The 11878-nt window shown below is 36.4% G+C and overlaps 1 long non-coding RNA gene across 1 annotated transcript; it reads left to right on the top strand.

Annotated features, from left to right (window-relative positions):
- The first annotated feature begins 6345 nt into the window (after window positions 1-6345).
- On the top strand, window positions 6346-11368 carry LOC122183562. The gene is made up of 3 exons (XR_006180285.1): window positions 6346-6421; window positions 9200-9313; window positions 11287-11368. It is a non-coding gene; the product is annotated as an uncharacterized LOC122183562 (long non-coding RNA).
- Window positions 11369-11878: the final 510 nt, after the last annotated feature.

The raw sequence follows: 11878 nt of genomic DNA, 5'->3' as shown, positions 1-11878 counted from the left end.
ATGTTACATTTTTCTCTACCATACTACCACACTACCTAAAATGATTGGTTTTTATTTTCTGGGTTGCCTCTGGAGAGGGGAATACTTTCAGATCTGAAGGCTTAAAAGACCTACCTACCACTCAGGTAGTCATTCATTGGTTTATACTGTTTCCCTTCTAGCAACTTGCTATAAGCAAGAACAACAGAAAAAAATAAATATATAAGACAAAGAAAGAAATGGAGCCCATGGAGAGAGCATTCATATTGTCATTTAGATGAACTATGCAGCTATTTCTCTTGACACTCCTATTCCACAAATGTGTTTCTTCTCAACCTGGTATTCATTTTCTGTCCTCCTTCATTACATTAGTGATTCTTTTATCCTCCCGCTCCTACTCTGCCTATAGTCTGAACTGCTCGCTTAATTTTTGGCTAAATTTGCCAGATTGTTCATATTGCTGGCCCACAGGTGACCTAGCAGCTCAAACACATATTTCTTTGTCAACATGTTACTCTCCAAGCTTGTTGGAGGCATTTTTTATGTTCAAATTGCAGTGATGTATTTCAAGGATAATAATACAGAAGTGGAATTAATGCCTTTTGGAGCTTTACTTTCTTGCAAGATTGGGTTGGCCTAGATAAATGGTTTTCTCACATAGCTTGTTTTGGCTTTCTTTTGTTTCAGAACCCCTGAATTTAATAATGTTGTTTTTCTCTAGACCTCTTTATGGAATGTTTATGTTTGTTTCATTCAATTTGTTCTCATACAGCAGGATCTATGAGCCTTGCTTCTAACTAAAAATAAAATAAATTGAAACATTCAGGTATTTTGAAGGTGTGATTGGTTTTGTTTACATTGCAAAGTACCTGCAATTTATGTATTTGTAGAGTTCTGATGTAATTAGTTTCTTGACTAGGTTGAGGAATCTACCTTTGAGATCATATTTGAGCCTGACATATGATTGAGGCAACATTCCTAGTAAAGCTAAGATAATTCTAGAAATAAGGTGGGATTATTTTTGGATCTCCGTCATTTATCTGATCATGGAATTTGTAGGAAAATTTTACATTCAGCTCTGACAAATTTGATTGAAAATAGTCAGTAGGGTAAAATATTACCAAGCAGGATGGGCTCGTAAATGACAGATAAACACAGGAGATTTCTGTGTTTAGGAAACCAGGATAGAGAAGAAAGAATGAAGAACCATTAGTGTCTATTAGTGTGCAGAAAGATGCAATACAGTAATGACACTGATTTTGTTTAATCGATGTATGCAGGCCTTGAGAAGTGAAGATAAGTTTTTTCCTTGTGTGAGATTCCATGTGCATACAGGAGGGAGGAGTCCTGGTCTACAGATGATAGGATATGAGAAGATAAGAAAGCAATGGAAAAAGGTAAGAAAAAATCAATTCACCTTATTAACAGAATTTAGAGAATTTAGACATATTTTAATGACTCCCAGATCCTCACAGACACAAGTTTCCAAGGCTGCAGTCTTCTTTGATATTTAGGTACTGTTTTGGGTGAGGGTCATTTATCTAGGGGTATGCACGTACCTTCTGTGGAGCTGAGATCTGCATGGTACTGCACTAACTTTCACTCTATCACATTGTGAAGAGCAGCCTAATCTCTGGGTACATGTGAAATAGGGGCATTTTGACTATGCTGTGTTTCACTCAATTTTGATTTCTTTGTTTCTGTAATGTTACTGTTGGACATGACTCAAGATTTTATTTGGTTTTCACACACGCACACATTAGATTATGCAAAAAAAAAAAAAAAAAAGAAAAAAGAAAAAAGAAAAAAAGAGCTTGAAGTTCCATCACGAATGATTATCATGGTGGATTATAAAGCAGACATTAGCTTTTATAGTTACAGCCCAGTGTTGTAGAAAGGATGCTGGTTTGTTTTGCTGAGGGTTTCCACTAATAGTTCAAGGTGTTTATTCAATTCCTCTTCTAGATAAGGTGTATATGGAGATGTTAGCTAATGATGTGCCTTACTCCGAGGCTACTCTTAGCCCCATTGTGCACACGGAGGCTCCATTTTGGTATGGGAGCATCCCAATAGTGAGACCAGTCTGCTTGCCAACTCAGTCCTATCTAGCAGTAGTTGTACAACTCACTCAGTTGTGTCCAGCAGCATGGATACAGTTGACAGAGTGCACTGGCTCTGCAAACTCAAACTCTACTAAAGGCATCATAGGTGAAGGTGTTTGGTTCCCTGACACTAGGAACAACAGAAAAAGGTGATGGATATTTGCATATTTCCTTACGGTACATGCTTTATTTACTTACCTTGAGGGGAAAAAAAAAAAAAAAAAGAAAAAAAATCCAGAAATCAACAAAAAGGCAGGCAATGTTAATGTTTTTTAAAATGGGCATAAACTACATACATATATAAACTACATAGATATAATGGAAATTGGATGGTGGTTTCCTAGTCTTAGAGGGACAAAAGACTAGAACTCCCCCCACATAGTTCAACAGAATTTAAAAGATCTAGTTTGGATTCTTGTCTGAATAGTTTAGTTTGCCTTTTTTTTTTAACTGAACAGTGCAACTTATCTCACAGGGAACATTGTGAGAAAGAAATGAAGAGATGTGGGATGCTAAAATAGCTGCTAACTATTAGGTAGCCCAGAGGGGTTCAACTATGAACACTGTCAATAGCTCAATGTGTAGGATGTAACATGTCTGGTCTTGAGGTCATTCTGGAGTTTATCCTACTCTATCCTTTCAAATTAGCTAGATTCCAACAAAATATTATATAATGTATGTGAGCCAGAACAGAGAACAGGAAGAAGTAATTTCCTTTCACACTCAGATGGTAGATTCGTGTAGGTAAAACGAGGTACAGTATATGAAATGTCAAAATCATTAATATAGCTTTGCATGTGATTGGGTGCTAATTTATATTTATCAGTGAGGCAAAAAGTGTGGCAAGAAGCAGGTGACAGTTTATCAGCAAAGTGTCTAGTCCAACGGTTTGTTAAGGCTAGAAACATTTAGAATATGTCTGAGAGATGAAAGGGATTTTCTGATAAAATGAAACAAGTGTGAGAGTTAACCATCTTCCCATGTTTATTTCTTGGATAAAAATACAAAACTGCAAAGCAGATTATTATAATATACTGCATACATTTCCCAGAAGCAGATTCTAGGATGCAAAAGTCTTCTGAAATGGTAAAGCTATTATCTTCCTACCAAACACAAAGCACATATGCTTGGTTTCAGGAATCTCTACCAGAAATGGAGTGTCTTCCCTTCTTGGCCTGTAAAACTGCACCTTTGGGTGTATACCAAATGGCTTGAGGAAAATAGGGGGGAAAAGAAGCTAGAAAAGAGGGATTCTTAAAAGGATAAAGATGGTATAATTTCAACATGAACTTCAGTTACAGCCTGACTTACTCATCATCTACGCAATAATTATCTAGACTGGGAAATTCTGACATTCCTGTTCAATCCAAGGAAGTAGCTTAAGTACCATGGTAAATTTTCCTAGTGTGCTGATTTTTGGTGGCAACTTGCACTGATGGCACCAGTCATCTCTTGCTGGATACTCTAGAAAGTGGAAATAAAACCAAGCTGACTCACTCGAGCATTTATCTGACATGAAATTTTCATTTGATCAGGCACAGCATCAGTGTCTTGAATTTTATGCACTTGGCCTTCTGCTGCTGTAAACTGCTATGTGAGCTCTAAAGCAAACAAATGCACATTTTTCTTGTGTCAGTGTTTTTCTTTATTCCCATGCCACGATAATTCTTGGCGAGGTCACGCAATGGGCTCTTTTGCCTGCAAGCAACCGCTTCAGAGCTGATTGTAGAGAGCTCAAAAATCTCAATTTTGGCACAGGTTCTCGTTCCTCTCAACAACAGGAAAGGAAACTAGTTATTTTTCTTTTTCATTTTTCCTAGCAACACTTAATATGTCTATGTGCTTGTATACAAGTGTGCAAGAATGAACACGCACTGGCTTGTGACTGGTATAAATTAAGCACATATTGAGCTATCTTTCTTTTCTTAACACTCCTTTTGTAAGAGTAGATTGCTGTTTACTGCCTGACTTTTCTGACCTCAAGAGAGAGCTGCAGAATTTTTTTCATTCTTTATTATTACTGTTCTTGTAATTGTAGATTTGTTCATCTCTAGGAGGTACTGGGAGTACTTTGTAGCGATTATTGTTTATTGCTCTTGTGTTTAGGGAAAAGAAAGAAGTGCTCATGATACTTATATCTTTATATTAACACCTGAGCATGTCAAGAAAAAAAAACAACCATAACATATATTTGCAATTCTCTTCTAAATATGTTTCACAGCTTAGTATAGTATTTTTGTCTCATGCTGAAATGTTTCCTAGCACTTACATTTGATGCTTACTTCAGTTATGACTTAATCATCAAACTTTATATATTTTCCCAATGATAAAATCAGGATGTCAATATAGCTGAACTGATCTGAGTTTACTTAATTTGCCTCTTCCATTCTTATTAGTTTGTTCTTTTGAAATGAATTGATATGTGTGAAGCGCCCAAATGCTTATTGAAGTTCTATCAGATACGAGACCTTGTCCCTCTGAAGAAGTACCCCCCAACTATGACTGTGACCCAAAGCAGTGCCTGCAGTCTTAAAATTAGCCTTCATATTTTGCTAAAAAAAATTTTTAATGGTGTAATTGCAAATTATATTTTAAAATACAGTTTTTTTTCCCTTATTCTGAAATACACTGGTTTTTTCTTGGTTTTACTCTACTGATTGACAGGTGCACATTTACACATTGGCAACTGCATTGCCACTTGAATCATAGAATCTTTAAGGTTGGAAAGACCACTAAGATCATCTAGTCCAATCATCAACTCCTCATCGCCATGCCCACTAAACTGTGTCCCTCAGTGCTACATCTTCTCATTTTCTGAAGACTTCCAGGGGGAGATTAAGAGTGATATTAACAATCTATTAGTTTATTAGTACCAGAAATACATTAGCAGTATTATGAATGTATTTTTAGTATATTCTTAACCTTGAGATCCTGGCTCCATGAGAGAGACATTGAAAGTGTTTGCTGCATTCAGTGGCAAAAGGAATTTCAGATATGCTCAGAAATGGTATTAAGAGCCAGCAGATGATTGACGTATATTTTTTTTCAGCCTTTTTTTCATACCTTAGTTGTACTTCATGTTGTTGTGTTCTCCAAAGCAAATTTTCAAGCTGACCCCTAAAGTCTTGAGGATGACCCAACAAAAACCTGCCCTCATTTATATTGGATTTGAAACTAGAAAGCTGTTATTTTTGGCCTATGTATTTGTTGTTCAGAGTTTTAGGGTTTGTAGTTGTTTTTTGTTGTGTTTTTTTTTTTAATTATTTGTTTGTTTTAAATATAGCTGTAGTATTTGATATACTTAGTGATTCTGCAATCCTTCGAAGTTTACTATACCTGGAGGAATGGCTAAATGATGAGGCAGCCTCCCTGTCGTCAAACTGTAGCACAGACTTCCAAAGTGAGCTTGGTGCTGCTTTCTTTCTGCCTCCATTGATTTGTGAATCCCTACTTGTCAGAAAGTGTGATTTTGTTCTTGTTTCTCACAGTTCCCCCAAGCTAACTGTGACTGTTATTGTGTTTTGAATTTGGTTTCAGGTTCCAGCTGAGTCTTATACCTTTGATATAGAGTGTGAATTTGAAAAAGAAGAAAAAATAAAAAATAACGAAAAAAAGGAAGAGGCAAAAGTGAGTTATAATGTGTAGAAACCCTTTGTGTTTGATTTGAGGTGTTTTTCCAGCCTGGTCTTCAGAATAAGTCTTTTATTCTTAAATTAAATCTTTTTAACCCCACAGTGACCGTTACAATTATGCTCCTCATTTCATGAGTAGGGATTGAAGGGTGAAGGTTTAGGAGAGTTCAGCTGTTCTCTAACAACACATTGAAGATCTTTACTCTCAGAGTACTACACGGCAAGCTTTACCCTTGGTTCACCATGCCCTACTATCTGTTGTTACTACCAGGAAATACAGGAAGGAAGGGGAAGTCCAACTTAATTTAGATATCCAAGTGTGATTGTGGGATATAAAGTAGTTTTAAACTGCTTTCTTGAAGTGACACGATTTGCTCGCTGTCCCTACTTTGCCTAAGTCTTTAATTGAAAAAGTCTATCTTAAAGCCAGCACGATGATTATTTCCTTCATATCACTCTCTGAAGATGAAGTATCCTTTGAATCCATTCCTTCTTGCAGTTACTCTGTGAAGATATCACTGTACCTTTAAAGTAAAAGCAAAGCATTAAAAAACAGTTGCACGTTTGGCATTGATGAGTTAACCTGGATTTTTGTATCTCAAGCTATTCAGATGCAGGAGATCACAGCATATTGCTTCTTACACGGCTCTTTCGAAAGGTTAATCATCAAACTTTAGTTTGGGACTATATAATGTACTTCCCACCTCCGTAAGTATTACCATAAATGAGGTAGGTGATAAAAAGAGATGTTTTTCATATTTTGAAAGGTTGAGCTCATGTAATTATTCATGATTGAGTAAATAATTTTTTTTATTCCAAGGTACTAATAGCACTATAAATACTCACTTTAAAGCTTCTGGATCTCATCTAACATCCATTAAAGTTGATGGAAAGGTATATCTTAAGTTCCATGTTCTGCGGATTATATTCTTTACCTTAGGTGACTGTAATTCACCTTCCCTCGGTCATTTGGGATGCTATTTTCAAAACAGCCTCAAAAGAATGAAGTATGAAAGCAGATAGTGTTTAGTCAAACATATCTATCCCCTCCCCCCACCCCTCCAGCAACTTAGTGGAAGAATTTTGGAAATTACTTTGCACATTGCCCCGTTTGCCACATCTGTTAAGGAATTACAGAACAGATCTTTTCTTTATAAAATCCTCATGAATTTTCTGATGGTAAACTGCTATTGAAGAAGTAGATAGAGAAGATGTTCCTACTTGTTTTCTTTTTTCTCTAACATTATGTACATATTTGTGTCTTCTGAGTTCAAGAAGTCAGCTGGAGAAAGCCACTTTCCGAGTTTCACCTCATATTGACTGCAACACACAGAATAATAAGATGAGGAGCACTGACACTGACAATACCCTACAGTCTTTACTTAGAAAGATTGTGGATTTTCTATAATTGAGCATTTTGAAGAAGAGTTCAGAGATATTCACCAGATATTCTGGATATTCACCAGAAAGGAGGCCACTTTTATTGGGGTCACACAGAGAAGAGAGCAAGCTGAGGTCCCCTTCTAAAGGGGGTTATTTCTGGAATTCATTCCAAAATTAGCTTGAGGCAAAATAACAAGGGTTCTATAACCCAAGACCATTCTGATGTTCAAGTTGATGTTATTCTTGCTGGTACGAGTTCCAGCACTTGTGAATTATTTGCTGCCAGCTATTCCTTTGGAATAATATTGCAAGGAGTTATTCCACGGATCATAACTAATGGCATTGAACATCAGTCACTATACATGATATTTGCTCCACTGCATCACAAAGGATACAGGGAGGAACCCCGCAGAGAAAGTCCCTGCTACCCATTAGGAAGTTCTTTCAGTAGGCTTTGCTTTAGTCTTGCTGTACATCTCTGAAGATACAGAGAGCAATAATGCGTGGGGACCCAGAGAGCTGCCAGTTTCCCATGTCATGCAGATAGGTAGAGTGGGGTCTAGATGAGCAGTTCTTCCTTCTGCTCAGGTTGTGTCCAGAATAGTAAAGTCAACACAAACACAGGACTTAGTTATGCTAGGGAAGACCTCCTGCAGGTGAGTTCCTTGAAAGAAAAGTGAACTTTAGCTCAGTCATTTCTTTGCGCTAGGGGTTGCACATCCCTGCCCAGTCCCTTGTTTGTGCCATCTTGTACAGTGCCCTAGATAACGTGTGAAATCAATCGTGTCTATACATGTCTGCATACATATAGTCTGTATATGTACCTATCTATAAAAATATGCATATGTATATTTGTGTGTGTGTTTGTGTACACACTGTATAGCATGTGAAGCCACAGTAAAAAATTTCTAAGCCAAGCAAATAGTAAATAAAGATTATGTTAGTTTTGGACAGTGCTTTTCTGGCAGGAAAAGTCCTATATATCATTCTGCCACTGGCCTGTGGTCTTAAGTTGGCAGCATCTCTGAATAAGTCCGCTGCAGAATATTGTCTCCCAGAGATAGAAGTTGAGTGCCTATTTCTGAAAAGGAATTTTGTCTCTCTGAGCACAGATTCAGGACACAGCTGCATTTAAGTGAACCTTGTTATAGCATTTCTTAGATAATACCAGAGACTTATGACCTTCATAAAGCTGAGAAGGACAAACATTGCTGCTTTAAAAGCTTTTAGGAACTGATCATTTTTCATGCCCACTTGTCTGTGGCAGTTATAGTAAATTTGCTATTCTCTGCTTGGCTCCAAGATAAACTTTCCCTTCTTACAGAACCAAACAAAAATTCTGTAGTAATATATGATTCTGGCTTCAAATGCAGCTGTACTTCTTTGGTTCATTTCCAGTTAATTTATTAATAGTGACTTCACAAAGGTGATTCCTCTCCCTTTGAAAGACGACATCAGGAGATTCATAGAAAGGAATTTGGTTTTATTCTACAACTATTTTAGATCCTGATGTCCCTAGAAACAAAAATATATATACATATATTCGTTTGCACTAGGAAGTTCTCTTACCATGATCCAGGGTCTCTTTTGCTATATGTGTATTAACTAAGAAACAGGTCCTCGCCCAAAGAATCTTGAAATCTCAGACAGCATATGATTGCTATTGTTTTTACAACAATTATGTTATAATGATAATATTAATTATTATTACTATCATACGAAGTAGCATAGTGCTCCCCAACTTTGGGATGTATTAAGCCCAATGTGAATAAACAAAAAAACCTTACTACCCGGTATTACTGCATGTTTTTGAAGTTGGATGAGGTGAGACCTTCCTGCGAGCCCAGGGACAGTGACTGTATTTACTTCTGTGTTACCGCTTCCTCAGCATGGAGAAGAGCTCCTTTTTTTTTTTTTTTTTTTTTAATTATTTTTTAAACAAACAATGGAGAAGATGTGTGTTCTGTACTTCAGTAATGATGATTCACAATGTGATATCAAATATTAATGTTCTTTAGGACATCTGGAAAATACTGACTGGAAAATTAAGATGAGATTAATGTTCCTCCTGATGTTTATATCTTTTTCATGCTTCATCATCAGGCCCACTGTACCATGAGATCAACAAGATTAGATATCTCTGTAACCTGCTCACCAGCAAAATGTGATATTCTGGCTGAGACAAGAAGCTAAGAACAACTGGCCTGCAAGATTAAGGTAACAAATTAAATGTCCAATGGGGCATCTTTGTTTTAAATTAATGAGGTATGAATTCATGATGCATAGATATTTTGAATTCTTCTCAGCTGAATTATAATTCATAAGAACTACTAATACACATTTTGTTGCTGATTGTTCATGGTTCAAGTGATAATGAATAACACTAGTCAATGAAAAAGGCAGGAGGAGGAATTTAAAAGAACTTGCAGTAAATAAAATGTTATGTATAATATACGCACATATTATATAGATTTAAAATAGAATGCTTCCATAATGTGTGTCTGTAAAAAGAAATAACACTGTTCATATTCCTAGAAAAATAGCATGCTTAGAATGCAATTCCTTATGACATTAGGAAAAGTTGTAATGACTGAACTTGTGGATCATATGCAATAGGCTCCCTTACATTGCGGAAAATGAATATGAATAGGCTGAGAAAACACCTACTAGTCATGATATAATTATATTTTGTCCTGAAGACTAGATCACTTTTCAGCATCTGGCTATTGCTGTATGATGCCACTTCTTTTTAACTTTTTAAACTGAGTATCAGCACACAACTGGCACAGCTTTGGAAGGACAACTTCCTTCTTCTGCGATCAGTATTCTTATTAAAAAAAAAAAAAAAAAAAAAAACAAAAACTCTACCTAAAGAAAAAGATGCTCTTCTATCTGGCACAGAGCAAGAGTCATTGCACAATGTACCCAGGTGACAAAGGAGAACATAGAAGTTTAAGAGAGTGCATTGTGGGCATGAAATAAAATTTTAATGTGATTCTTGATTTGTCTGTGATTGGCGGAAAAGAAACAAAGAACTGCCAAACAACCAGATATTGTGTTTAGATGTTTTGCAGAAAGGAAGATTTACTATGATAATGGGAAACCAATGAAGTACATTTCTTCTTTCTGACAATTACTAAATGTTTATTGCTTAAAATTTTTGAATTATGCAAGCATGTAAAAGTAATTAATGCATTTTCTTTACGGCAGTTTCATGCAATAATACTGCAGGGCTTTCAAAATTACATAAAAAATAAACTGTTTGTGAAGGACACCAATAAATAGATGCAATCTAAAATAAATGTTGAGTAATTCAATCATCAGAATGTATGAACAGAGCGAGCTCCAAAGTGAAACACGGTGACCAAAGAAATTAGCGGAACCAAGTTGCTTAGCAGAGATAAATGGGGGTCTAATTGGTTTTATACATCTCAATTGAGGTACTCATTCATGTGCAAAAAACTCACAACATTAAAAATAATTTGATTTAGAAATTGTTTTCATGGAAAGCATTTGGTATGAAGTTTCTGTATCAGTGTAATAGAGTGACAGCAGAGGAGAAGATATTTCCAATTAAACACTTGAAAGCTCCATATCAGTAAATTAGTTGGTAGGCAATAGAGTTCATATGAACTGTAGCTGAGATTGGGAAAATATGTACTCCTCAGGAAAGTCAGACAATTGAATAATATAAACATACTCTGCAAATTCTAATAGGTCAGCAGTTATCTTTGTAGTTAAATGGAAATTACGCTTTTTACTGTTCAGCTGCTCTCTTCTACTGGTGGATGTCAAAGGAATCAAACGTTTGGTGCCCATATGATTGAGAGAAGCAATAGAATATCTTACATCCCTTTTTTAACCACATCTTTAGTATTATTTTCAATAATCAAAATTAGTCTGTGGTGCCATTACCCAAAATATTCCAACCTCACACAGGTAAATTAGCTATTACGTTGATTATCCAATATCATACCCCGTGTTTTTTCCTGTTTCCTTCATACCCAATTCTTGTGTACCAGAGATTTTTCCCCAAATAAAGAGAATGAGGATCTTTATGAACAAAAAGACTTCTTGTTCACTGGTTCCCCTTCCAGTAAATATCTTCCCATAAGGGGCTCACCAGCTGGAAATGACATTTAGGCATGCTTCATGCTGTGGCACGAGTTCAGTCATTTTGTGTTTTGCAGACTGGCTATCATACTGTGGCTCTGTAACCCTCTGCTGGACTAAACCTGAAGTTTGCTGTACATGGTTTGTGTCGACATCAGAAGGCAAAGAAGAAAGCAAGCCACTGCTTCTGCTGACAGCACAGGAAAGGTAAGAAGGGAATATGAGTCAAATGGGAAAGATGGCAGAGAGCAAAACACCAGGAAAAACTTCTCAGCCCTTAGCGCAAAAGTGGCAACTGTGCTGCTTTTTCTATCAGATAGTTGTTCATGGAAGGTTTACTGACTTTCCTCGAGCCTGTTTTTGTAAGCAGTGATTTTTTATTTTATTTTTTTAATGTTCCCTGATAGTCAGCAAAGCTCAGAAACTATGACAAAGCCTGGATGTTGAGATGCCTGAACTTTCATTGATGTTTCCTATCCATTATCTTTGTCAAGTTTCTTCTACTCCCTGAGACTTTCTGGGCTTCAGATCACTAGAACGATCACTAGAAAACCTGCTAATCTGACTATAGAAATAAATAACTCAATACCTCAGAAAGAAATAACTCAATACCCTAAATTATTCTAAGTGCACCACTTCTAAATTCCAGCAACAAGGGGCTGTGATCTC

This window comes from Lagopus leucura, unplaced genomic scaffold, assembly GCF_019238085.1.
Source record: "Lagopus leucura isolate 7727_CA_CO unplaced genomic scaffold, USGS_WTPT01 Super-Scaffold_100019, whole genome shotgun sequence".
Taxonomy (NCBI): Eukaryota; Metazoa; Chordata; class Aves; order Galliformes; family Phasianidae; genus Lagopus; species Lagopus leucura.
The sequence above is the reverse complement of the archived record's forward strand: the minus strand, read 5'-3'. Positions and strand labels throughout refer to the sequence as shown.